Raw genomic sequence first — 27099 nt, 5'->3', positions numbered from 1 at the left:
TGGCTGAGTCCTGAGGGCAGAGTTTTACAGATGGAAGTGACTGGAGGCAAGGAGGTTTGGCTTTCCAAGGAAAGGCTGGATGTCACCAGAGCAACCTGTAATGGCTCTTTGAGTTTGGCTCTGGCAAGGAAATGAAAAGTGGCCGTGTCAGTTTAACAGCCACAATGGTCTGGATCGATCCTAATGCAGCTTTGACCTTGTTTTGCTGCAGGCTGACCCTCTGAGGTTGTTTCAGCTCTCAGCACCTGCAGAGGACACAGACCTCTCCCACTTCTGCAAAACAAGGGCTCAGGCTGCGATGGTGGCATAAAAACTTCTGCTCTCCAGACAACAATCTGCTTTTCTTCCTTAGTTTTCATATTCCACAAGGATGTAGAGCATAGAAAGGATTTTTCTTTTCCTTTTTGTGTTTGTTTGGGTTTTTTTTAAAATAGCCGTGCCTGGTGGTTCACCTAAATCTAATTGATGCATTGATAAGGTGCCAGCTACTGTAATCAATCGACAGAAGGCAACCAACTGCTGCTGTTGCTGCTTTTTTTTACTTCAGACTATAAAATGTGTGTATGGATTAACATTCATGGTTAGATCAGCCTTTCAGGTACTGAAGTTTTCTGTTTTCACGCTCCTTTGACCCTGCACACTTCACAGCCGCTCCCAAGAGTCTCTGTTGGTGGTAAATGGATGTAGAAAGTGGATGGGGTTTTGTTTGTGGGGGGCGGTTTTTTGGTCTTCTTCCTAACTTCAGTGGTAGAAGTTGACTAATTATCTACGATGTGATGGTTTATGGCTGATCAGACTTCTGCAGATTTTGCTTTTGTTTCCTGCTTTCAGCATGGCTTTGGATGTTTCTGAGAGCCACACCAGGGAGACCTGCTTTTAACACCCTCATTAGGGAGAAGGAGATATTTTGCTTCCAAAAGCCCATATTCTGTTTGTTACTGCAAGCTTAAAAATAACAACCTTAGAAATATTTCAAAGTTCTCTAGAGAATGAAGCCTGGTTCAGGAGACTGATGGCCAGATTGTGCTACCAGGTATGATATAAATCAAGAATAACTCCACTGAATGTAGGGCCATTACTCCGGCTTTACCACGAGCAGGATGTGACCCTCAGTTTAATTTCTGAAATGGCTTCAGAATTTATTGGAGCTTTGCATCTCTGCAGGACCTTTCTTGGCTTTGCTGCAGTGGTAGCCTGATGTAAATCAGATTTCCTTGCAGCTGAGAACAGTGCTGATTATATATGAAGCTCTATTAGTGCTTGCTGGAGTTTTGTGTTCCTGAGACCACGTTAGGCATTCAAAGACCTCACCCTTCTGCCTGTGACCTGCAGAAGGAGTAAAGTGTTTTACAGTAGTAATAAAGAGATTACATTAGATGAAGTTATTTTCAGTAACTATATCAGGAAGATTGAGAGTCAATTATCGTGGCCAGGTTCATCTTTAGGACACAAGCAAAGCAGAGGGTTCAGACATTTATACTATACCAGCAAAAAAAGATTTAAAGGCACTGTGTTCTCACTGAGCACTTGGGCCTTAGCAGCAGGAGCATCCAGGGAGGTCACTGAGCATATTTTGGGAACAGCAGTCTCTCTTGGGGTGCTCTTTGACCTCTTGGACTTCTTTACTCAGCAGCAAAAGCAGGCTCTGCAGCTTCTGTCACCTGTGGAAGTGACTGTTTGGTAGGAACAATAGTGCTGAGGCTCATACAGTTTCTGGTTTCTCTTCTGACGATATGGCAGCTGAATCTGTCACCTCTGCCCCTCACAACTAAAAGAAATTGATGATCTGGTGAGCTGGGTGGGTGGGACTAACACTGGTAAAGCTATGGTGACATAAATCCACTGAAGAGCTTTCTCAGTGTATGCCCCAGTTACTCTGTCCATGAGACTTTGTCTGCTTTGTCACCCTTTACTTACCTTGTGAAGATGCTTCTTTCTCTTCATTCATCTGTGGTTTTACTGCATTTTTGATACATTGAATTTTTGTGTATTGAAGCACTGAACTGTGTTTTCAATCAAAATGAGTTGAGTGATTCCTACTTGACTGAATGAAAGAAATCCCAAATCCTTCCAGCGTGCAGTGGTGTCAGAGAAGTGTTATTATGCTTTCAACAGCTCATGGTGTACCCAGAAACATGTATTGTTTTCTCTTTTCACCCCTTTTCCTTCCTTTTTGGGGACTGTAATGCACTTATGTGTTTAGCTGTTTATAATGAGGGGGTTTCAATATTCTTTGAGTTAATTCTAGCAGGTGAGTGCCTTTATAGACTCACCTCTGGCACAAGTTAAAATGGCCTGCTTATCCAAAGAATGAACCTAAAAAGTGTAATCATCACTTGATCTGCCATTCTGAATCAAGACTGTCTATTAATAAGTCACTGTTTTGTTTTGGTAGTATTGATTCCCCAGAACTGATTGCATTTCAGGAAGCAGTGCACCTCTTTCTTCCTCAGGCTCTCCTCAACAACCACTTTGTCTTAGCAGCAGTGGCTGAACTGCTAAAGCAGCTGCTGCTGACAAATAGGGAAGCCTAAGGAACCATTCTGAAAGGAAAAAAATGCCACAACCCTCAAAGAATTGGCATTGCCTTCACGTGGACCAGTGTGTTGGAGTGGCTGTCAGTGGAATTCATCTACATCTGTGCCTGGTGGGGAGAAGTCATGGAGCGAAGCAGGACATGTTTTTACTGGGATCCAGAACAGGAGCATGGTTTATCCCTGCTCTGCTCCTGCATGGCTCTGTTAGCTGCACTTAGTGGTCTGAGGGGTTTGCTGTAAAGATGTTTTTCCCTGGTTCTGCTCCCAGTTGCTGTAAATCAGAAGCTGTTTCACTGAGCTTGTGACTTGAGTTGTATAAAGCCAGTGCAGAGGAGGAAAGAATTCTGCTTATTGCATAGTATTGTTGGCTGTCAGCAACAAATTTCTATTTCTGGATGAGTTGCTGCTCCCATATATGAGAGGGTTGGATGCTGCTTTAGGTAAAGCCCAGAGAAGGATCTGGGTAAAACTGCTCAGGCCAACAAATCTTCTGTGATTTCTGGAATTCTGTCCTAAAGTCACCAGAATCAAGCTTCAACTTGTGTAAGAAAGTCTTTCAACAGCTTTTGTGATGAACAAGTTTTGTTGAGGAAGGGTAAAGATTACCCCCAACTTTTGCAGTGTCTCTGAAGATGCTGTGTGAAGGGACTGGGGGGAGAGAGACAGTTTCTCCTGCCTTGGAAAGGACTCCAGTGTACCTTAGAAAACAGGTTGCTGATAGCAGGATCACAGATCCCCTCAGCTCCTGGTTAATTCTGAAAACAGTGGGATTTTCCATGCTCAGTTCTGGCAAATGTTAAAATACTAAATCCCTCTCCTGCTGTTCACAGCTGATTCCCAAAGCTGACCACTGCTCTTTTTAGTTTCTACCACTGCTGTAAGTGTGGATTCTTACCAGGTTTTTGTGCTCCACTTTTTTCACCACCAAGCTGTTTAGCTGCCTCTTGGAGAGGACTTTTTCCTTGTTTCGAGGCAAACTGAAGCCAAACAAAAAAAAATTCGGAGATGTCTGTGTGACATTCAGGTGTTGACAGAGCGCTCCAAACATCTGGCATGACTGCAGGGTTAGGCAGCCCTGCACTTTAAAACAGCTTACACTTTCAAACAATGGAATTTACATGCTTCAGAGGTTTCCTATCTCCTTATCTTGTCCGTGAGGAATTAATAAGTTGAAGTCATTCAGCTGAGAGTGGTGGCTTGGTTGTGTGCCTTTTTGAAAGCAGCTGAAGCGTGAGGAGACTGTGGCTGGCTACATTTGCATGGACTGCAGCTCACCGACATGGAGACTTTTCCTTTGATGCACTTTCTTTAATCTTCTGCGCTCTGACTTATCCAACAGGTGATAAAATACACCTACCCCTTGCAATCAAAATATTATGCTTTTATGTGCTGACTTCTCCCCTGGGATCTTCAAACACTTTGCAAACCTTTTGGCTGAGCTGTTGTGAAGGGAGAGGCTTTATTCTCATTTCCTGCTTAAAGAAATCGAGGAAGAAAGGAGTGAAGTGATTTGGCCAAGGTTTGTGTTTGAGCTGCAAGGCCTTGAGCTGTATCTATCATCCATTTCCTAATTATATATAGAAGTGGATCTTTCAGAATGTTTTGGGTATTTGGTTTTGGGATCAAAGCAGGGGAATCCAAAAAGGTCTGCGGTGTTTGGAAAACACTTCTCAAAAAAATCCACAGGAAAATTGTGGGTCCTAGGCAACTCTAGTTTAGCTGGTGAAGGTTGTGAGTGTATAAACTGGTGGATTTTAAGTACTTTAAAAGTATCACTGATCAGAGCCTCAAAAGTTGCAATATTTTTCACTACCTATGTGTTCAAATATCCCCCCAAGCCTACAGTGCCATCCCCAGGCACACCCCAAATGCACAAATCTGTTCCCATTACTTTCCCTCTTTTGGTAGCAGTTTTCCTCAGATATTCCTTTTCCACTTTTCCATCTGAGGAAAACTGCTACCAAAAGAGGGAAAGTAATGGGAACAGATTTGTGCATTTGGGGTGTGCCTGGGGATGGCACATTCCTTTTCCACTTTTCCCCCAATATACAGAGGAGAGATGGTCTGCTTCTTTTCTGATTCATGCTCAGGAAAAAGAGTGATGAAAGGACCATGATATTCATTTATGCTGGCATTTCATGTGGTAGATTTACTTTTTTCCTCACTGGTAAATGAGAAGCTTGAAGAATCCCCTACATCATCTATAAATACAGTGACCACCAAAGAGTGGCCTGCTCTGACTTGTTCGTAGACGTATTTTTAACAGAAATTTGTACACACATGATAATTTTGTGGGATTTCCCATGATGATTTTCAAGGGGACCATTCGTGTTTGGGTCTCTGTCTTTCCTGCTGCTTCTACTTCAGAATGATTGATCTGCAATAAATGAGACAAATACATGAAAATACGTCAAATGTGTGTAGCGCGACAGATTTAGGTAATTCACCAAGATAATTTTGAAGTGGCACTGGCTTCCACATTTATTGTAGTCAATTCTGTAACTGATGTTTCATGAATTTTTAGTACTGACCTAATAATTTTCAACTGTAGGAGCGACTTTAGGACTACCTTAAACTACCTTAAACTAACCCCAGAATATAGATGAAATAATAAAACAAAGCAAATTTTGACGTGGAGTAGAGGGAAGTACTGTGTTGATTTAGCCTGGAGTAGCTACAGTTTATGGTGGGAGATTTTTTTGCTGCTCATGTCACAAGCAGAAATATGGAATCATAAGGCAAAAATGAGTAGCACCTTCAGCATGAAGGCTGCCTACATAATTTGAATTCAAGGGACTTCCCGGGTGGTGAGAAGGAATTGGTAGGTGTGGGATGTTTTATGATAGCAGCCTTGTGGTGTGCCTGCAGCAAGAAATGCAAACACATTAAACTCTAAGGTAATGTTGCTTAAATAATTTGTGTGCTTCTGTATATATATGTTTGCACAGCAGCAGCAGCAGTTATTGAAACTGATGCTAGATATTTCTGGAGTTTTCATTCAGGGTAGGGGTTTGCTACGTGTAATTTTGAGATGTGATGGCATTAGACATTTCTCAAACACAGGCCAAAACCAACAACCCAGTAATTGCTTTTCTGCTTTTCCATTGTGCTCTGCTATTGTAACTGCTTTCATGTGTTTGCACTGACTCATTCTTATCTGTAATGGTTTTCTTTTAAATTATAAAATCTACAAACAGCTGATACAAACTTAGAAAATTATAAGAGCTGCAAGCACTTGGATCATCCAGCACAGTGATGCACTAGGATTCCTTGCATAGCTTTCCTGAATCAGCCATATTTACGTTGCTGTAATAATCTAAAACAGGTTTTGTACCTGTGCAGTTTTTTTCAGAAGCATGCTAGAGCAGCCCTGTTATAGTCAAGGAAAACAAACAACTTGGCTTTCCTGGGAACAAAATTTTGATAGAGAAGAAGCAGGTGTGAAGTCCACTGGCAATTCTTTGGGCAGAGAAAGGAACACAGAGCAGATGGGTTTCACTTCTAGCCTGGGAGGCTGTTCAAGGATCTTGCAGATGGCATCAGTGTTTGAAATGTCCACAGATGCATACTTCAAGAAGGTAAGGGGATGGTGTGGATTCCCAGGCCATGAAAGGTCCTCAGACCTCTGCTCTGGCAGAGCCTTTCTGCACATCTGGGCTCTTCTTTGGGGCCTGGGGCTTCTCCCTGCAGGGCACCATGGAAGGCAGGGATCTCAAGGTGCCCCATGGGACACAAGAAGCAGGGAGCTGTGAGGGGCTGGCCTGAGCTCTGCTTTCCATGCTCAAAATGGCAGCCTTTTGCCTCCTTAACCAGGTACCAGGTAAAGGCCAAATTTTGGTCTGGTTAAATTCAGGTAACTCCACTGGTGACACCGGAGTTGTGCAAATGTGTGCCAGAAAGGATTCCTGTACATGCAGCTGCAGCGTGTTAACTTTAGAAATCACAATATGTTGCCTATTACAATGTACTCCAAAGTTAATTCCCATCTGATCATCCAGGAAATGTCAGATTTTGAAATGTCTGTGATGGGTATAATAAGACTTTATCATCAAATGTCTCTCAAATGCTAATGAAGCCGGAAGAAACAGTAAAGCAAACACCTCTTCAAATTAATCTATATCAAAAAATCTGTTCAATTAATAAAACTGGCAAAGAATCTAGGAATGTGGGATGAATCCAGAAGAGTGACAGGTTTTCCAACCTCAGCTTCACCCTTTCCTAATGTTAGGGAGAAAGTGGTTATTAAGTGAGATGGAATCTATGAGATCTGTCCCTGCCCTTTGTTCTGTGGAGAGCTCAGCATTAAAAGAGGTTAGGATTAGATTGGTTTATGAGGGAAGAGAGTGAAAATGGTAAAAAAAATCCTAAGGCAGTCTGGGAACGAAGAAACAAGAAGATCTTCATAATTTCTCTCCCCTGATAACCAAGGCTAATGCATCCCACAGAGGAGAAAGAAGAGCAGCAGTGTCTGAGGTTCAGCTCTTGAGGAGGTGAGTGCTGGCCCAGGAGTCTGGAGAGCACCCACCAAGGCTCCAGCATCCATGTGGGAAAACTGGAAGGATCCACCCCATCTGCAGGGAGCTGGAAAGCTGAGGGGGGGGGGGGGGGTAGATCAGCCCCTCTAGGCACAGAGACTTGTTGGCTACAGGCTTTGCATTCCTACAGGTCATTTGTGGATTTCCCCCAGAGAGGTGGTGGATTTAAAAACTCCATTTGAGAACAGAAAGCACACGGCACTGAGCTCCCATCTGCTGCCTTGCACAGAAATGTTCTGCTTTGCAGTTAATGCTCTGTATTCACACAGCTGAAAGCTGTAATGGATGTGCCCATGTCTGCAGGATGCTGGTAGCTGTATTTAATAGGCACTTATGTGCTTAATATGATGTAATTGTTAACATAGGATTGCTACACAGTAACAAATCCACTTATTAATAAAACTTCTGTGGGAGCCAACCAAAAAAGAAATGTTGATGATTTTCAACAAAGCATGGTAGTGGTTTTTTTAAGACAGAAAACAAGAATTCTCTTGTTTAGCAAACTAAAAATAGTAAACGCCCTCCTTGAACAGACAAAAAGAGTCCACTGGTAGTTATTGACTGAACTAGTACCTGAGGGACATGAATTTGATGCACATTTCTTTCCTTGGCATTTAAGAGAGTCTCTTTCCATGTTAACTGGGATAGCTGATACAGAAATTACACTGATCCTCTTTTCCAGTTCTGTCGCTTCAGCCAGGACAAGGAGTTCAAGCTGGCAGTGCTCGAAGGAAGGGAAGTGCAAGATTTGGAGATCATAACCCTGTCACACTGCAGCTCATGGTGAGGCAGCCATTTATACAAACTCATTGAGATGCTTCTTTCAAGATATATTTACTGTATTCCACGAAACTGGGCCATGTGTTTCTGCCTTGAAGCAAGATTAGAAGATTATTTTTCCCTGGTAAACAGAAGACTGGTTTTCAGACTTAGTGCAATATAAACAGAGGAGCTACACATAAAAGGAAAAGAAGCCTGTACTTGATGTAAAATTTGAAATAGTGTTAGGTAATTCAAAGGAAAATTTCACTACTGCTTGTTTCAGACTTGGGTTGGGTTGTAGTGGCGGTGGAAAAAATTCTGCAGGAAAATGGATTCTCAGCAAAGCTTATCAGAGTATTCAGTGCTCTGCTTTATAGTTTGTCCATAGATAACACAATAATAAAATAACAGCAATAAACTGAGCAGAATACATTATGAAAAGTGATGATTATATATAAATTAAAACATCTGTTTTCCAGTTACAGAAGTAGTATCATCAATTAAATCTCTTCCTTTGAGACTAAGAGCAGATCTTTAATCCTAATTAATAGTTTTACCTGTAAAATTTGTATGAAATGAGGAATTACATGTTACTGGAAGCCATCAGAGCCAGTGAAAGATGCCTGTTGAATGAATTAGTATCACATGGATGAAAGGCATGATGTTGTGGCTGCATCCAGGTATAAGCTGCCTCCTGGAAAATTCAGAAATATGTTGTAAATATGGGTGAAATATTGACTGAGTCAAAGCAGATGTGGATTTCAAAAGTGTCATGTCAATAGTAAACATGCTAGAAAATCCCATCCCAAAAATGTGATGGCAAGAGAGGGTTGACATGGGCTTAGCAATTCTTGCTAAAATGCAGTGGTTCACATCTTACTGGGTGGAAACTTCATTTCTTCTCCCTCTCTTCTGGCCTGAGTTGTTCTGAGAATCAGCCTGTGTAGGATTCTGTGATATTTATGCAAACATTTGCACCATATTGATTAAGAGCAGAGTGCAGCAGAGCCTTTCATAAGCCTTAATAAAATTCTGGCTATTGTCATCACTTGGCAATTCATAAAATGCTGTGCTAAAAACCCATGACCTTGTCTGTTTTGTCCAGAGTGTTCCCCTGTGAGATTCATGTGGTTTCAGTCCAGCTTTTTCTTTTGTCTGTTTATATGCAGACATAACACTTAACAAGAGATAATGTGTAAACAAGAGCATGCATTATGCAGATAAATAGACTCCCACTGCTGAACAAGTCCTTAGCACTTTGCATTAAAAATAAATACAGATGCAAACCGAAATTCAATATTTATTTTAACAGCAGGACTTTATCATTGGTAGCATTTCCCTGATGTTTCCTGGATTAAATAAGTGGCTTTTAAAAGAGATTCACCAGTCCAGAAGTTTGAAGCAGTTTAAACCTTTTCTTAATAGCACCAAAGGGAGAGATAATAACAATTAGCAGTTCTTGACAATATCAGGAAATTACATCTGCATTAACTGACTGAGAACTGCTGGATCCATGCAGCCACAAGTCTCTTTACCCACTGACAAATGTGGCCATCAGAAGTGAGAGAAAGAAGGCACCAAGATTTCCACAGATCTCAGCATTTTGGATAATACTGAAGAGGGTTTTATTCAAGGCACAAAATGGGTTTGGAGTCCATGCTCCATTGAAAATCCAGAGGAAAGAAGTATAATTCTCACTAGGCTGTTAAATACCTCCAGTATGTGCTTCTCATTAATTTTACAGGTGCTGCTTAAAAGAAAATTTGTCAGACATTCAAAAAAAAAAAAAAGAAAAAAAAAAGGTGGTTTTCTCTTTTCTCTTTTTTTTCCTTTTTTTTCTTTCTTTTCTTTTCTTTTCTTTTCTTTTCTTTTCTTTTCTTTTCTTTTCTTTTCTTTTCTTTTCTTTTCTTTTCTTTTCTTTTCTTTTCTTTTCTTTTCTTTTCTTTTCTTTTCTTTTCTTTTCTTTTCTTTTCTTTTCTTTTTTTTCTTTTCTTTTCTTTTCTTTTCTTTTCTTTTCTTTTCTTTTCATCACATTGCTGAGCTTGCCTGCAACATTTATTCTTGAGTGCTAGACTCAGCCTAGCTTCATTCTAGTTTCCTTCATCTCCCCACTCCATTATTTTTGATGTGGTTGAGGTCAGAGGGGTAAATATGAGGTTCAAGGGATCAGGACTGGAGAGGAAAAGCAGTGTGTAACTCCAAGTTCTAGATTCAAGATGAGATCACTCAAAGTGGCCTGGTGGAGGCTGTCAAATAATAAAGAACAGAGCAAGGGGAATACAGCAGGAAATGTTCACAAATATTTGTTGGAATAGGGTTGCAGATACACTTTTGCATTTGAAGTGTTGTAGCCAAAAGGTAAAGAAGGAATTTGAGAACTATTCTGCAATACCAAACTGATTCCAGACGGTTTGGAGTTGAAATTTGCCAGGCAGCTTTTGTCAAAGCAGGAAGGACTCGAGGTAAGTCAGAATTTCTAGCTGAGATCTCTCTTGCTGCAAGTTTTTTTATTGCAAAGTGAGTCCTGGAAATGATGACACTGGTGGGACTTCCCACATCCTGTTTGTGTATAAATCTCCAAATTAACAATTTGCAATGTGCACGTGTTACTAACAAATTTCAGCCTTGCAGGTTAACAGTATTTTAAAAGAACAAGGATCTGTGGTGTCTGCACCATCATAATCAGGTGAGCTTAGAGAGGAGACTGGGACCTGGCTTGTGTCAAATCCATGACCACACCTAAAAATCAGTAGGAATATTTCCACTCACACAAGAGAGGAGAGGATTTTTACCCTGCAGAACTCAGCAGATGCTTAGGAGGCTTTTTTCTGTTTTGTTGTCTCCATTCCCTCAGCAAAGTGCAACATATGGTTAACTTTCCATCATGGTTGCATCATGGTCTGTTAATGAAGCAGACACATAAGATAATTATACTTCCCTCTTCAAACTTCCTGATTTGGCAAGCTCATCTATTGGGAATTCTGGGGCATTGCAGGGGCTTATTTTTCATTTCCTCAGTCCTCATTATCCATGAAAACCTTCATATTTTGATTTGTTTTCATTTGAAAGTCCAATTAAACATTTCAGAATCCGGAAGAACCTTTGAAGACATTCCCCTCCTTTTTTGTTGTTGTTGTTGTTGTTTTTACTGTTCTTGGGGGTTTTTTTGGTGGCTTTTTTATTTATTTGCCAGCAAAAGCAAATGTAATGTTTCATTTGGGTGATGCCAGCTGTCCATTGTGAATGCAAACAATGAGCCAGTGGAGCTGCACGGCTGCCTTGAACCAATGTGTGAAATAGAAGTTACACATCCTGCAGGTGCCTCTGCTAGGAGAATCTATTCACTCAGAGGACATTTAGCTGATATATGGTACAGCTGGTCAAACAATGCCTTCAGGCTGTCTGAAAGTTTTCAGAGGAAATTAAGTGCTTTGGAGTTTGCTGAAAAACATCACTTTACAAAACCAGGGAAATTTGGATAGTGCTCTTTTTAGACTGCTAATTTCAGTTCTCTGCCTCTTCTATCCAATTTGCCTCTTTTATTCTTTGTTTTAATGAACTATATACAGTAAATTTCTCAGTTGCTTTGTTTTGTTTTTCTTTTCTTTCTTTTACCAGTGAAATTGATTCAGCAATGTGAATTGTTTGGTCTCTGACCCCTGGGGTCTTTACTGCATGCTACTTGGTGCTCTAATGCTCCGTAGTTTGCAAAACAATTATTCCTATTCTAATGGGAATTCTAATCTAGTCTAGATATTTATTCCAAGGATACTTTATAAATCATGACAGTTTAAAAGGCACCAGGACAGCAAATGTTGGGGGGTTCTGCAGCTTTTCATGTGCCTCTCATGGAAAATGTACACACTTAGACAAAGGCAAGTTAAAGTAGCATAATCTGTTCTTTCCAGCTCCAGTTTCATCAGACTAATTAAAGATGCTTCCAAATCCTTTTGTATTCAGCAAAGAAAACATGTTCTTAAAAGCTATTGAGCTTCATGTGACTTAAATGCCTGCCTGAAGTTAAACACCTTCATAAAAGCTTGGAATAAAAGGAAACTTAAGTGCCCGTGTTCCTCATAGCCAAAGCTCTCATGCAGCTTAATTAAGAGGAAGTTTGTTAATTAGAGTAGCATAAAGTACAAACTCTTAGAGACCATGCTGAAGAAAAGAATTACCAAAACAACTAACAGGGTCAAAACTATAAATACCAGAAAACTTCCTCTCCTTCCTCACTCTAATCCTAGGGGAAAGAATCCAGACATTGTCAGGGACTGGAAGAGGAGAAAAGGTTGGTGGGAGAAAGAGGCAGTGACTGCATCAGATTTCTTTGCTTCTGATGTAGGGAGAGTGGACTGCACAGGGAGGGTGTTTTTTAGCATCATCATCCAACACGGGATGCAATGGCATAAGTTTTATGTTGGTGTTTTTTGACTGAAGCCTAAAGATTCAGATCAAAAGAGAGCAGTCCTCAAGAGCCCTGATGAACAAAATGAATATTCACATTAAATTTGAAAACATTGATAAACCAGTAAGATGATGTAGGTGACTTCCCACATGACATCAAGTTTGGGATGCAGTGGTTTTTCTGGGAGTGATTTCAATAACTACAGCAAAAAGAAAATCCCTACATTTGCAAGGATTCTAAGGAACTCTGATTATAATTAGTGTGATGAGCTGGGGAGAGGGATTTGGGGAGCAGCACTTAATTCCCAGGGGTGGAAGGGAAAGCAGGAAACATCAGCATCTTTCTCTGAAATGGTTCCAGTTCAGTGGGAAAGCCCAGCTTGACCTTGCCTAAACATGAGGACAGAAGATGACATGAGGAAGATCCTCAGTGTCTTATTAGGCACTCAGATCCTTGTAGAAAGGAGAGGTTATGCAAATGAGTGTCCTTTCTTTTTTTTTTTCCTAGACTGCTGACACAAAGCACTGATGAGGTTTGGGGGAGGTGTTTTAAATTAGAAACTTGGGAAGAGTTGACAGTTGCAGAAGGGCACTGAGGTCACCCAAAGACATCTGGTAGGACTGTCAGTCAGGAACACGATGCAATTTTGCCAAGTGTAGGGTAGGATAGAAAACTGAGCTGCATTGGAGAAGGAATAGATGAAGGTCAGGGTTGAATTCTCAAAAAGTAGCAAGGTTATGGATGTGAACTACATCAAATTAGGCACAGGGCCAAACGTGCACATTAAAAATGCTGGTATGCACAAATGTTTATGAAAGTTGGAGTAATCTCTGAATTTAAACAAAAACCAAGTCAGCAAAAATTACAGGAGGAAAAAAAGGTACCTTTTGAGGATTGTTGATTACGTGTCTCTAGCAGACCGTGAATACAATCACCTCTGCTTATTTGGGCCTCTGTTTTTAGGATACTTTCTAATTTCATCCTTTCTGCCCTATGTGTGTCCCCATTTCCTTCCCTCTCTCTCCCCACCCTGGCATTTTCTGTGTTCAGGAGTATTCAGGTATGATTTCTTTTACTTCCCACTATTTGTTGTCACCTCTTTTCCTGACTGCTAGCACAGGCTTTGCTGACAGCTTGCTGGTGATTGATGTTGGGAAAATACTTGGAATTTGCTAGTGTATTAAAAACACAGGGGTATTCTTGCTTTGTCCATTTTTGTACTGACTTCAGTGCCTGGCAGTATTTTCTTACACCAGCTGAAGACTGGCCTGTCCAGCTGGTTTGCAAAATGGGGCAGGAAGTGTTTCAAGAACAGACATTTATGAAACACTGAAGGGACAAACCAACCAACCAACCTGCCTCCTGATACAACAGAGGCAGAAAATTAGATCTGAGGAGGTAGAAGAAAAAACTAAGATCTAAATACTGGGCTATCATTTTTGAGCAAAATTATATGTGTTCTTGTTATCTCTTTTTCTCTCTTTCTGCTTGCTAGTCCAGAGTCTGTGAAATAGAGATTAAAACTAAATCGGCATGATCTGAATTGTTCCTCCAGACTAATTAACCTTAGCCCAATGATATAGTTAGTTGTTTACAGCACTGAAATTCATCACTGTAGAAGTGTCTGCAACTGGAGAGGGTCCTAACCCAAAACTGAGGTTCAAGCATTTGTGTGCTTTGGGCAAGCAAAGTATATGGCCCAGCCTCCAGAACTGAACCCTGCCTTTCTTGTGAGCTCAGGTAAGCCTCAGATCCAAATTCAAGGAGAATCTTGAGCGTTGTCTGTCGTGGTTTAACCCTGACAACAAAGTACTGTGCAGCTCCCTGCTCACTGTCCCCAGCGGGGCGGGGAGCCAGCACTGCACAGCAGCAATCAAAGCAGTGTTATCTACATCATCCCCATGCTAAATCCAAAACACAGCACTGCAGCAGCTACAAGGAACAAAGTTAACTCTCTCCCATCCAAAGCCAGAACACTGTCCCATCAAAGGGTTATATTTCAAATGCTGAGCTTTGGCAGGTGAGGATGAATTGGATGAGGAAACCAAGCTGACAACAGAGCACTTTGCTTTAATACAGAAACAGCTTGGAAGCCAATCTGGCTGAAACTCTAACATGGCTCCAGTGACATTGCTACAGAAGACACCTTTGCTAGACAATCATGCATTGCCACTTCTTAGGGAAGCAGAATTCTTGGTTGCATTGCAAACTTTAATATTCACAAGGATAATGCAGAAAATATAGAATATACTATGAGTGTGGAATAGCTATAAGGACGTGAATGAGGTTGTAAGAGAGATTTCTGTGGAATCTTCACATTCTGTCAGAACTATTTACTCCCTGTCTGGAGGAATGGTTCTCATCTTTGTTATGGTAGCAATGTTTTGGGCAGTACTGGCATGTTACTCTGAAGATGGATTGGATGTTAGTCTGGAAACCCAACATGTCAATTCTAGAAATGGTCTAAATCTTCATGAGCTGCAGGGGTGCTCAGATCTGTGAGACCACACTTCATTAATCCTCTTTTCAGATTTGTTCCTTTAGTCCAGTGATTCATGATCCCCCAAGAAGTGTGCAGACCCAGTGGCTCTATTTACCCTAAAAGGCCTATAAAAAGAGGGAAGCCTGGGCCTGAACTGCAAGGTTCTATAGTTTGGGGAGGAAAAGGTAGGGTAGGCTGATCCTGTTGCTGTTTTGCTCAGCACAAAGGTTCAGTTTCCTTGACAAATGATGGACAGTGCCTTCAAAATTGGAACTTTGATCCCAAAGGGGCCCTATGTTATTATAACATAAAGAATGGTTATTAAACTGTCAGAGGGTTAATAGTTTCATCTTAATAATCTTGATAGATGGTACACATTTCACCAGTGCTCCAAAAGCCCACAATGAGCTTTAAAATATTTTACTATTGGCTTGCCCTTCATTTCCCAAGGAAGTCTAAGGAGAACTCTTCTTGCTAATAAATTCTTTATCATAACATAGCTGGTTGTCCCCTTGTAGAAGGGAAATATATCCTTTGCTGTGCAGCCTGATTAATTGGTCTAATTTTATCAGGAAAATTAAATCCTCTTCGTTATCTGGGAAGTTATTTAAAAAGGTCTGAGAAAAACCCCAGCCCGTGAGCCTGATGACTTTATTAACTATTACTTTTTAAGTGAGTTCTGTCTGAAGGATTCCCTTCAACTTTGAGGGCTATTTGTCTTCTATTCTCAGGATTTCAGGATGACAAATGGGATGTCAGATATGACTTACTGTAAGACCTTATGGGATTCATAGAGGGTGGCTTTTACCCTTACCTCTACATGCTCTGTATGAGGCAGCCTGTAAAGCTGGCCAATTTTAATGACCAAACCAGGTATCTCAGTGGCTTTACAACAGGCAAAGTAGCTGCACTCTTAACTGAAGCAGTTCTTAAAACATTATTGATCTTTGAGTGAGAAAAAGTAGTAAAATATCTGTGTAGAAATATGCATGGGAGTTGATCCCGGTTCTGTGTGTGTAGTATATAAAACAAAGGAGATTCTTGGCAGTTTTAAAACATTATAAACTAATGCTTTACTTCTCTTTGCTTAGACCTGTATCAGAAAAGGAGAATTTCCCCAGATGTGCAAAGCTGAGGAAGATCTTCATCTTTGTATTTTCCAGAACTATTCCATGCTGAATGTAACAACCAGACTGAAGGACTTTGCTAATTCACTTTATGCTGGCCTCATCCCTGATGGAAAGGGCAACAGCTGGCAGTGAGGTGGGACCATGAAGGGTATAAACCCTCATGCTTTAGATCATAGGCCAATTAACAACAGCCTGTGTTTAGGAAGAGATTTTCCCACAGGTTTATAGGATTGTGAGAGTATATTTGCTGCCCAGGACCCTGTCCAGGTGTCTTCTGAATGTCTCCAAGGCCTGTGAATGCCTCTACAGCCTCTCTGATCAACATGTGCCAGTGCTTGGTCACCCTCTCAGGGAAAAAGTGTTTCCTGATGTTCAGACAGCACCTCCTGTGTTTCAGCTTGTGCCCTTCTCCTCTTGTTCTGTCACTGGGCACCACTGAGAAGAACCTGGCTCAGTCTTCTCTGCACTCTCCCTTCAGGGTGGTGGAAACAACGAGTAATAGGATGAGAAGAAATGGCCTCAAGGTGCCCCAGAGAAGTTTAGACTGGATATTCGGAAAAATTTCTTCACCAAAAGGTTTGTCAAGCACTGGAACAGGCTGCCCAGGGAAGTGGTTGAGCTGACTTCTCTGGAAGTATTTAAAGGATATGGTTTAGTGGTGTACTCAGCAGTGTTATGTTAAGGGTTGGACTCTAAGATCTTAAAGGTATTTTCTAACCCAAATGATTTTATGATTCAGGTATTTATCTACACTGCTCAGCTCTCCCCTGAGCCCTCTGCAGCCCAGGAGCTTGTCAGCCTTCCTTGCTACAAGGACATGTTCTGGCTCATGTTCCATGTGTTGTCCACCAGGACCCCCAGGTCGTTTTCTGCCAAGCTGCTTTGCAGTAGGTCAGCTCCCAGCATAAGCTGCTTGCTCCTTCCCACTTGCAGGGAATTCCTCCCCTGGCACAGGAGGGCTGCTCCTTGGTGGTTGATCAGTTCTTTCAACGCTTCACAGAAGGCACTGAAGGATAATTTGCATCTACTAAACCAGAGTAAGTAATGACAGTAATGCAGACAACAGCCCACTGTAATATATTACACTCTATAAAGTTTGGAGGGAGACATAAAAACATAAGTGAAAGCCTTTTATTGATTGTCCAGGAAGGGGATCTAGAGATTAAAAACTAGCTATAGGAACGGAAAACAGAAAGCACAAATGCTGCAGAGTTCTGTTCTTGGTCACTCTTCCTTTATAGTTCACTGCTTTAAGTTTTAATGCTTCATGATAAATCATATTAAACACTTAATATTTGTATGTAACAACCTGAAATGTATATCTTTATAAGATTAAAAGCATAGTACAACATGGAGAAGGCTGTCCATTATATTTATTAATAAGTTTAACATAGGTGCAGTGGTCAGGCATATATGATTTTTATATATATATATATATATAATTATATATAATTTATATATGAAATAAACCTGAGGGGAATATGTTGTGGGAATGGCTGTGGTGCCATCTTCCCTATCCATAAGAAAGGTGCAATAAAATATCCTAAACCTCACAAAGCACAAAGTCTGGACAAATATTTTATGGTAAAAGACAAAACAAACCCACATGTATTATGCCCTTCCCTGTCAACATGATAACTTGTGAGTGTTCTTTTTCCTGCATCTTTCTTATATTATTATCATCCTGTCTGAGCTAAATGACCTGTGACAGATGAGAAATGCAGTATAGTTCATGGGCAAATATCACACTCAGTATTGGATATATTGTGAGAGTATTGCAACCTGCTATGCTGAAGCTTAACAGAAATGCAAAATAATTTCTTTTATTCAGTCTGGAACAAATTTCCAGGTAGTTGATTAAATGAAATACTGGATGAGACTTCATTGTATTACACTTTTCTGATTGAAAGATTGGCTTCTGTGACTTTGTATGGAAGGTAAGAGCAGTGGGAACATCCTGATCAAATGTGTGATGGCAAATCAGACTCAATGCTGCAATAAGCATAGTATAATACTCCTGGCATTCATGCTTCGTTCCCTGAGGGTTTTGGAGATATTTCCAGTTTTGATTTTGGGCATGGAAGTTGGATGCTTGCCTCTCTTAAGCCCAGGTTGCAACAGCATCTTTTTTTGGACTGAATTTCAACCAATATAATGGTCCTGGTGCTGGGGCTGGGGCAGGATGAAGTCACTACTTTTAAGGTCCCTTCTAGCTATATAAATTCTATAAACGTGTTCCACCTTCAGAGCTGGGCACTGATATTAAGTTAGTTTCCAGGCTTTTTACCTCCATGTAAGATACACATTTTGCTCCTTCTCAGAACAGAGAACAAGTCCTCCCTTGTGAAGCCACCTTTTATTCCTTTGCAGGACATTCATCTGGTGGCAACCTGCCATTTTTCAGGAGCACTAGGATGAAACAAAAGTTGTACTCATGAGTTACAGTCCCTGAGTTTTGTAGCCCTTTCTGTATAGTTGAAGTATAATTTATAGTGAATACTAGGCAAGGCATATTCCTTGGTTAGTGAGTTCTTATTTTTATGTGCTCCTTCCAAACTCGCTGTGGGTTAGGCAGATTTTTTTCCTTAAATTGATGCTGTTCTCTCCGTGTAAATCCAGCATTAATTTTATGGCTGATATCCCATCTGGCTCTGGGAGGGGTCTCTCTGATGCTGTGATAGACCTTATTTCATTAAAAGTGTCCGGAACAACAATGCCTTCAGTTCAGTTCTGCCCTCTTCTTATCAATTCATTTAAATAATGTTTAAATTTGAGGACAGGTGAGTGATTTGTTTGAAGTTAATGACAGCCAAATGAAAGGATAAGATAGTTCACAGATAAAGATGAGTCAATTTCACTCATCTTGTCTACGAGCTTGTGACTCAAAGGTGTTTTGTTCTTCAGCTGCTCCTTGAAACGTGACCTGGTCCATGAAATTCTTATTAATTGATTTGGCTGTTGGTTTTTAATTCTGTATCTGATAACTCAGTGACTATTGCTTATTTTATTTTTTAAAATTTGATCTGCAGAATTAATTGTTATTATCTTGAAGTAGCTGAGGTACATTTCTTGAAGATAATGTAAGATGTGCACTTTCTGCCAAATTTTAGCAGCTTGTTGATGCTAATCCCAAGGACCATCTTGTCTCTGCAAACAACATCAAATTACAAATTGCTTTTACAAGAAATTCAACAGATCAAGTCAATATTTTGCAAAACAGCTTGGGTTGTCACTGAGCAGAAATGGTTTTCCTTGCCTCAACAGCTAAGCTCAGCTGTGGTTTGCATGGATTTTCATCAGGAAGATATAGATCTTCAGTTCTGGAATTAATGTTCTCTGAATCCCAGTTTCTTTTGACCAGGCCTGTATCTGGTGGCCAGTGCTGTATGACTCAGAGCTCTGTTGGTCAGTAGTTTGTGTAAATTTTAATTTCTGTATGTCAGGAGTTTGTGTGCTAGGGGGGATGAATTCTCTGCTGTGTTGGTGTGGACTTCATCCTCCAGTGGTCATCCAACTCAAGGTCCTTTCAGGTGGAAAAATCTTCAGGCATTGGGGTCCATGTACTGACTCTAGAGATAGAGACATTTACTGAGTGTGACATGCAGCCAGCAGTGAGATTTTGTCAGAATTTCTGAAATGCCAGAATTTAATTATTTTCTGTCTCATACATGTTGCACTCAGGACCTGAGGGATTCACTTTTCTACTTTAGGATGGCAGGTTAGGAAATAATAATCTTTAGCCTGTTAGATGGCAAATACATAGGAATTACTAATTATGATGTTGAATAGTGTCTCTGAGAGGTGAACAGCCAGGCTGGCTGATTTAAGGTGCCTTTTGTCAAGGATGAAAACAGTGACATTAAACCGTATTTTTCTGGTATCTGTTAATTCTGGGTTACTGGGGAAATCACAGAATTCCTATTTCAAATTGACTTTGGTGATATGGACAGTGAAATCCATGTTAGCATGATGTCTCTCTCAGGCCCAGTGTTGGGCTAATGACAGAGTTGATTTATACAGAATCGATAGCATTAGATAAAAGTAAATGCAAGTAGAGGGGAGTTTTTGGAGAATGTCAGTCAGATTTATGGCTTTTTGATTAAGGACTGCTCTGATATCCACAAAGATGTAATAGAATTTTGCAGTGATCTAGGATTTGATGTAGTATCACGGTTGGTTGAAGATGGAACAGTCTTTGGATTTCTCAGTGTGCCTTTAATTTATTGGGAACTTGCCAAATGTGGAAGTAGTTGTCAGTGGGAAGCCACTACCCCAAACCAGAGTGTCTTTTTGGTGCATTTCAGTATGATCCATGGCATTCAACACCTGGGAATAAAAGTACTCTTAAGGTTCATAAAACTTGGGACACAAAGGGCATCAAAATGTTAAATGCTGAGGGCAAAGGACAATCTTGCAGATCAAGGTCACTAAGAGGAGCTGGACTCCACTGCCATAAAAGTCTCATTCAAACAATATGGATTTCAAATCACCACTGATTTAGAAACAATGAACAGCAGTAATAGCTTTGGATTAGGGAATTGTATACTCCCAAATAAAAAAAGGGTGAATGTTTTGGCATCAGACAATCTCAAGCCTTCAATGCCAGGTTGTGTCAGAGGCCTACTGAGGTGTGGGCTTTTGGTAAGGAATGAAGGAGTAGGAGGTGATAAAAAAAGGATTTTTATCTGTCTAGTGCATTGGCAAAGACTCCAGTCTTTTTCTTCTGTTCTTGAAAAACTGTTTTGTGATCCAATGCTAAAAACTACAGCCAGTGTAGAAAACAGGCTCCAAAATCATATAGAGACTGGAGAGGACTTAGCAATAAGAAGTGCAAAACCAGTTCAGTCTGTGTAGGTCTCAAAAAGATGGCAATGAGGTGATTTGATTGCAAAATGTAGGTGCCTTTGACAAGATAAATCAATGGGTAGTAATGAGCCCTTCAAATGAGCATGGGAAGACACAGCCGGTCAGTCACTGGAAGTTGATGCCAGACAAACTCAAATGAGACACAGTTTTAACTATGCAGAGCACAAGCTCCCAAGAGAAATGTTTGGTCTCTGAGTTGCTGGGTTTTTTTGAAATCGAGACTGAGTCCCTCTATGAATGGCATCCTTTAGCTGTACAGAAGTTACTGGGCTTTTTTCTTTGGTAACTGGGTAAAATGTAGTAGTGCAGCACACAGGAGGTCATTCAAAATGATTGTAAGGGTCTTGTCTACCTTTAAGCTCTATGAATAAATGTTTAAGTAAAGCCCAGCTCCTTCATTTTGTGTAGTCCAACAGGCTGTTTGTATTTCATTTTATTCTCTGGTACAAGGCTTACTTTCAGCATCCAATATTTGTATGCATGGATTGAGGAGAGGTGGTTCTGCACTTGGGCATCCCTGAACCAGGGTTTGATTTTGCGGTTTGTGTTTGTGGCCTGTGTTTGTGGTCTGGCCAGCCTGGCCTGGGAGCACTCAGGGACTGCCTTGTGCCCATCAGATTTTGTAACACACAGTCCCATGCAACCCAACCCCCCTGTGTTTGGAGCATCAGCTTTTCCAAATTTTAATCACTCTCCTTAGCCTTGACCAGACGAAGGAGCCGAAAATGCCTCTCAGCCATGCCGCAAGGCCGTGAAATTGTGTTAAGCGCTGCTTGTGAAAATGACTGGATCTGCTATTTTAGTCCGAGTGCCTCCATGTTTTTTGAAATTGTAATTTTCCTGTGCTGCTGTGTGTAAAGGTGACCCCTGTGTGCTGGGCCCCGGGCAGTTTGCTGCAGACAGCTCATCAGTGTGATTCATTTGGCGGGGTACTCAGTCAGCACCTCCTCGGCAGCAGCCGAGCAGGATGGAGCTCGTCTCTGATCTGCCGGGATATAAAGGCACCTACTAGAGATGCAGAACTCTCTGGAGATGCATTAAGGTTTGATTTTTGTGGCAGCAACACATTTACCAGGGGCACAAAGATTATAACCCCTCATTCGCCCTGGTAGCAGCCATGCAGGGAAAGGCAGGGCAGCGTCACCTGAGGAGCCCTGAGCTCCTGCTGGAGAGGGAGGGCTGAATGATGCATTCCTGCAGTCACTGCTCCTCCTGTCTCACTTTCACCTCGTTTAAAATTGTCCAAAATTGCAGAACAGAACCAAGAGTGGTTTGTTGCTGCCTGTGGCCACATGATGGCACAAATCAGTCAAAAGAGGATCAATGTATGATCGTAGCATCAAGAGGAGTTGAGGCTCTGGTGGTCAGGGCTGATCCCTCCTTGCTGCTGTTTTGATCCACAAGTGACCATGATAACAGTGAGGGACAGTGGTGGTGTTTCAGACACAAGCTTAAAAAATAAACACTGAAAAAAAAATTAGAAGAACAAAACCTGTCTGAAGCAGTAGCAAAAAGCATCTCTGGCAAAAAAATAAAGTTGGCCTTTAAAAAGGGCTGGTAGGAAGAAAACTTTTGTTTCTCTGACTTGTTTTGGGTTTCTCTTCAAATGATCAGTAAACTTGTAGGAATCAGAAAACTATTGTTATTTCTCTTCTAAATACTGAAAACATAAAGTGTTTTATTTTCATAGTGAGATGTGTAGTGGGGAGACTTTTATATATATATATATATAAATGGTCTGGTAGTAAATAATGTTCTTTGCCTCCTCAGTGATAAAGATGATGCCTGGTGAAACCATCTAAGTGTGCTATAGGATCAAAGTGATCTGGTGTGTTACCACTAAGTCAAATAGTGATTAACAAAAATCAGCCTCAGAAGTTATTATGACGTTTATGCTTTGTTTATTACAACTTCAGTAGTGTTAATTCCTGCATCCTGCATTTATTTCCACTATCTATAATTACTAATAAAACAGCGAAACCTTGTTAGTATCATAGCTCTCACTAGTTAATACCCTTTTTTTTTAAAGAATAATTTGCATAAAAGAGAATTCCCAGTTGAATAGAAAATGTGGAAGTATATTCCATATTAATTCTAATGATACTGCTAAAGAGAAGTAGCCTACACAGCAATGCTGCATAAACACATGCAGCATTTGAATTAAAGACCAAACATCCATGGGGATGTAGGAAATAAATGCAGAAGCTCTAGAAATCCCTGCAGCCTTTTAGAGTTTACTCTGATGCAAACACTAAGGAAAATAAAAGGAAAACAGTTGTCAGGATATTTGCAGTACTGACTCCAAAGCAGCTCCTTTTTCCAAAAGTGACTCCTTTTTCCATTCAGAGTTTCTGTGTAGTAAGTGGTACCTGGATGGAAAAAAAAAGATAAGAAAGGACACATGAATCTGAAGAAAGATTTGGATGGAGATTTTCAAAGTTAGGTTAACTGCGGAGAGTTTATCATCTTACTACTGTTGTTCTCCACCTCCCCTCATCACCCAATAGCTTTACAACCCTTTCCCTAAATGTGTGCCTCAGCAGAAATATTGAACTCCTTCACTTCCAGTTCACTCCTTGCAATGGAGAGGAAGGATGATATCCCCAGCACCACTGCCTGTCTTGGGCAGGCTTGGATTCCCTGTTGCCATCAGAAACATGCAAAGGTTGTGTGTAGCTCTCAGGAGAAGTCTCTCGGGCTACTTTGAAAGATTATTCTGCCTTTTTTAAGAATAATTTTGTGGGTTCTAGACTTCTGGTTCTAGACATAAAGTCAGCAAAATTAAAGGCAAAAAAAAAAAAAGGAAAAAGAGAAAAGGAAAACCTGCACCCCTAAGCCCTCAGGAAGGTCCTCAATCATAAGACAAAGTGCAGTCACATCCCTGAATGGAATACAAAAATTCCCAAGCATGAAGCAAGCATTTGACATCTTTGTTAGTAAACAAACAGAGCACAGTTGCAATTCTTGTGACACAGCAACAGCACAGCGTATTCTGCCTTCCTCTCTCCCCCTCTCCTTGCCCTTTGCTCTGCTCTTCTCCTGCTGCCCCCATTGCTGGCAAACATTCCAGAGGCCCGTGACAACAGCCATGTCTCTTTCAAGCTGAGTGCATTAGTCAGGCATTGAGAGGGTTGTTTTCCTGCCCTTGGGTACCCCAGCACGCCATGGGGAAGAGGCAGGTGTTCAGGGACTGCTGAGTGCTCAGCTGCTGCTCTTTCCTAAGTGAAGGTAACTGGTGAGAAAGCACAGCATTTAGAAATAAAAGAAAATATTTTTCTATGGGGAATGTTTTTTTGACCCCACAGCTGTTAGGTAAAATGGAAAAAAAAAAAAAAAAGGAGATGAAACTGTTCCTGTAGAGAGAGAAAAAAAATCTTATTTAGTTTTTTAAAGAGGCAAATCTGCTTTATTGCATCAAATTCATTGCACCATACAGAGAAAACACTTCCTCTTGGAATCATGCTTTTAGATGTACCTATCTTAACTTTATTTTTTATAGTTCACTATCACTATTAATGCTTAGTGGTATCTTAAGCTGTATTTGTTATGCTTTTCCTTGTGAAGAATTTCATAAGCTGTCCACCTGCCTTTCACAGATACTTTTTTGACCTGGAATACAGAATTTTCCAAATGAGAAGTACAGTACAAGTCAAATACAATAATAAAATATGGTGGAAAAGTTTTTTAAGATCAAGTCTAAACTTCTGAGTCCACCAGTAAATCATACCCTTGAGCCCTTCATCTACACATCCTTAAAAATCTCCAGGGATCGTGACTCACACAGGCAGCCGCTTCAAGTGCCTAACAGCCCTTTCCATGAAGAAATTTTCCCTAATACCCAATCTAAACCTCCCCTGGTGCAACATGATATTCAGAATTTAATCCCATTTGGCATTTAGAGAAAATACAGGCGGAATGCTCAAACTCTCAAGAATCCCTTGGGTTTTTCACTGAACATAGAGAGTCAGGACCTTGTTTTTGTATTTCATCCAATTAAATTGCCTTTAGTCCCTGACTGCCATACTAAGATACTCCACTAATTTGTATTAAAAAAAAGATAATTCCCAAATTGCTTATTTCTGGTACCCATTTTGAAGTATGCTGTCAAGGAGAGGAATTAAGCTTTACTGTGGCACTTGTTATTGGGCAATAAATTCTGAGCTTTGCTTTGTGTTGCTTGCATGCCATGATAAGTAAGAGTAAGTACTAGGCCTTGAGTGAAATTGGAGCCAGATAAAACTCAGTGTTCTTGCTTTCAGATTATCTGTAAACTTTAATTCAATTTTAGGCCTGGTGGTTGTGTTGAAGACTAATGTAGTTTGATTTTGATTGCAGGGATGCCATTTCAGATGGAATATGGTGACTGGGTAAAGCAGAAGGACTTCCTGAAAGATTAAATGGAAATGGTATCAAGCAGAAGAAAAGTTTAGGTCTACATGTCCTTGCAGGGGACAAAATGGAGTGCTGAGGGCAGAAATGCACTGAACCTTTAATATGAGTGTAGAAAGAAGCATCCATACACCAAACAAATTCTGTGGTCTCTAGGAAATGCTTTATGAAACCTTTCAGTCTCAATCTGCTGGATGGCTGAGGAATCAGGGAGTCCACTGGAGAGCTCAATATTTTGTTTCCCAGACAAATATGCTTGAACTAGATATTGCTTCCTGATGTCCTTTCTGGCCAGGCAGTGCTTCTCTTGCTGTGTTGCCCTGCTGGCTGTCACTGAGTTCAAGTCAAGGAAGGTCTCAGCACCATCCTGGGAAGAACCCAAAAATCCAACACCTGACTTCTCCATGTGCCAGATGCCTACAAAATCTCACTGACCACTGTGGCAGCAGGCATTGTGTCCCTTTGGGAACAATTTTCACCTCGTTTAGCTGAAACCAGTCCATGGCATCACAACTTTGGCATGTGGCAGAAGGTCCAGAGGAGCACAGGGTACTCTTTCCCCAGAGTTTCACTCATACTCCAGCTTGAGGAGTGCCCTGCAGAGAAGTCTTTGGAGCTGCAGTCCAACAGAGGTGCAGCCAACAAGGGACAGTAATTTGGATTAAGATGTAGAGCCCTAGTTTGACTGCAGATTTTAAGTGAGCTTCCTTCATTCTGAATTGTTCCCAAGACCCTTTTTCCCTTCACATCCTTAAAAAGTGATCACATTATTCTTGGGCTGCTGCATATGGGCTTGAATGGAATTTAAACTGCCTGCCTGACAATGATGAATGAATCAACTCCAAATCCCTTGATGTGGATCAGCTATATAGCATAACAATAATATTGTTGTTTAACATTTATATTGAAGTAATACCGTGAGGAATCTCATCCATTCAGGGACCGATTTTGCTGGAAACTGAATAAAACACACCACAAAATAACAAGCCTTGTTCCAGAGACAAGGCTGTCTAAAAGGCAAGCTGTACCAGTGGAAGGAGACAAGGAGCAGAAGGATATCAATGACAGTTGCATCTTTACAGAGCTTCACAAAACCTGGGTGCTGCTTAATTTTCTTGCATGGTTGATCTCCCATGTTTTTTCTAGATTTTGCTCATCCCTTTCCACTTTCATCTTCTTTACCTGTGCTCTCAAATAAACTCTTGAACCTCAGGTTTTTGCTGGCAAAGCTTGGAAAATATTGGAAAAAGGGAGCTGTCCAGGAAATTCCCCATGACACTTTGTTACTACCTTTGGACCAAATGATTTTAGTTGGCTTCCTGTACCTTGGCATCCATGTTCAAGCTTACTTTGGTGAATTCTTCTCTGCAAGATGTTTGTGAAGCTGTCTTTGAATATTGTCAGATTCTTTACTTGGATCCAACGGTGTTGAATCTGTTACATTCCCTGCCATTTCTCACTTTGTAATGTTTTCAGAATTGTAGTTGGTTTTGTCTGGAAATACATATTTTTATATATTTATTTATTTTTAAACAGATCCATTCTTGTCACCGTTCATGGTTCCCTGTGTCCTTCAGGGGAGAGATTTTAAATCACTTACCTACTTGGTCTAACTGTTTTCTCTGGAGCCCAGTGCCACAAATTTTTAGTGAAAGCAAACTCAGACCTCTTGTTTCAAAAGGAGCAGAGCATTTCCTTGACTGTTTTTGAAAGTCACACCCTGATTGTACAGTGTTACAGACATGTTACAAAAAAAAAAAAAAAAAAGATAAAAAGGAACACATCTTAATAAAATATTTAAAATAAAAGTATTTCTTATGCCATAGGTAAGCTCTGTGCATATATGCCCATGCATATGAAGGGGCTAACATACATGTTAAAAGAAAATTTGGCCTCCTAGGCCACATTCCCAGAATCCCATACACCAACGTCCTGTGATAGATCTTAACAGTACTAGCTGGACATCTTTGAGCCAAAGGATACAAATACATAA

Source organism: Aphelocoma coerulescens, chromosome 1, assembly GCF_041296385.1.
Source record: "Aphelocoma coerulescens isolate FSJ_1873_10779 chromosome 1, UR_Acoe_1.0, whole genome shotgun sequence".
Classification (NCBI taxonomy): domain Eukaryota; kingdom Metazoa; phylum Chordata; class Aves; order Passeriformes; family Corvidae; genus Aphelocoma; species Aphelocoma coerulescens.
This window is presented reverse-complemented; position numbering follows the sequence as displayed.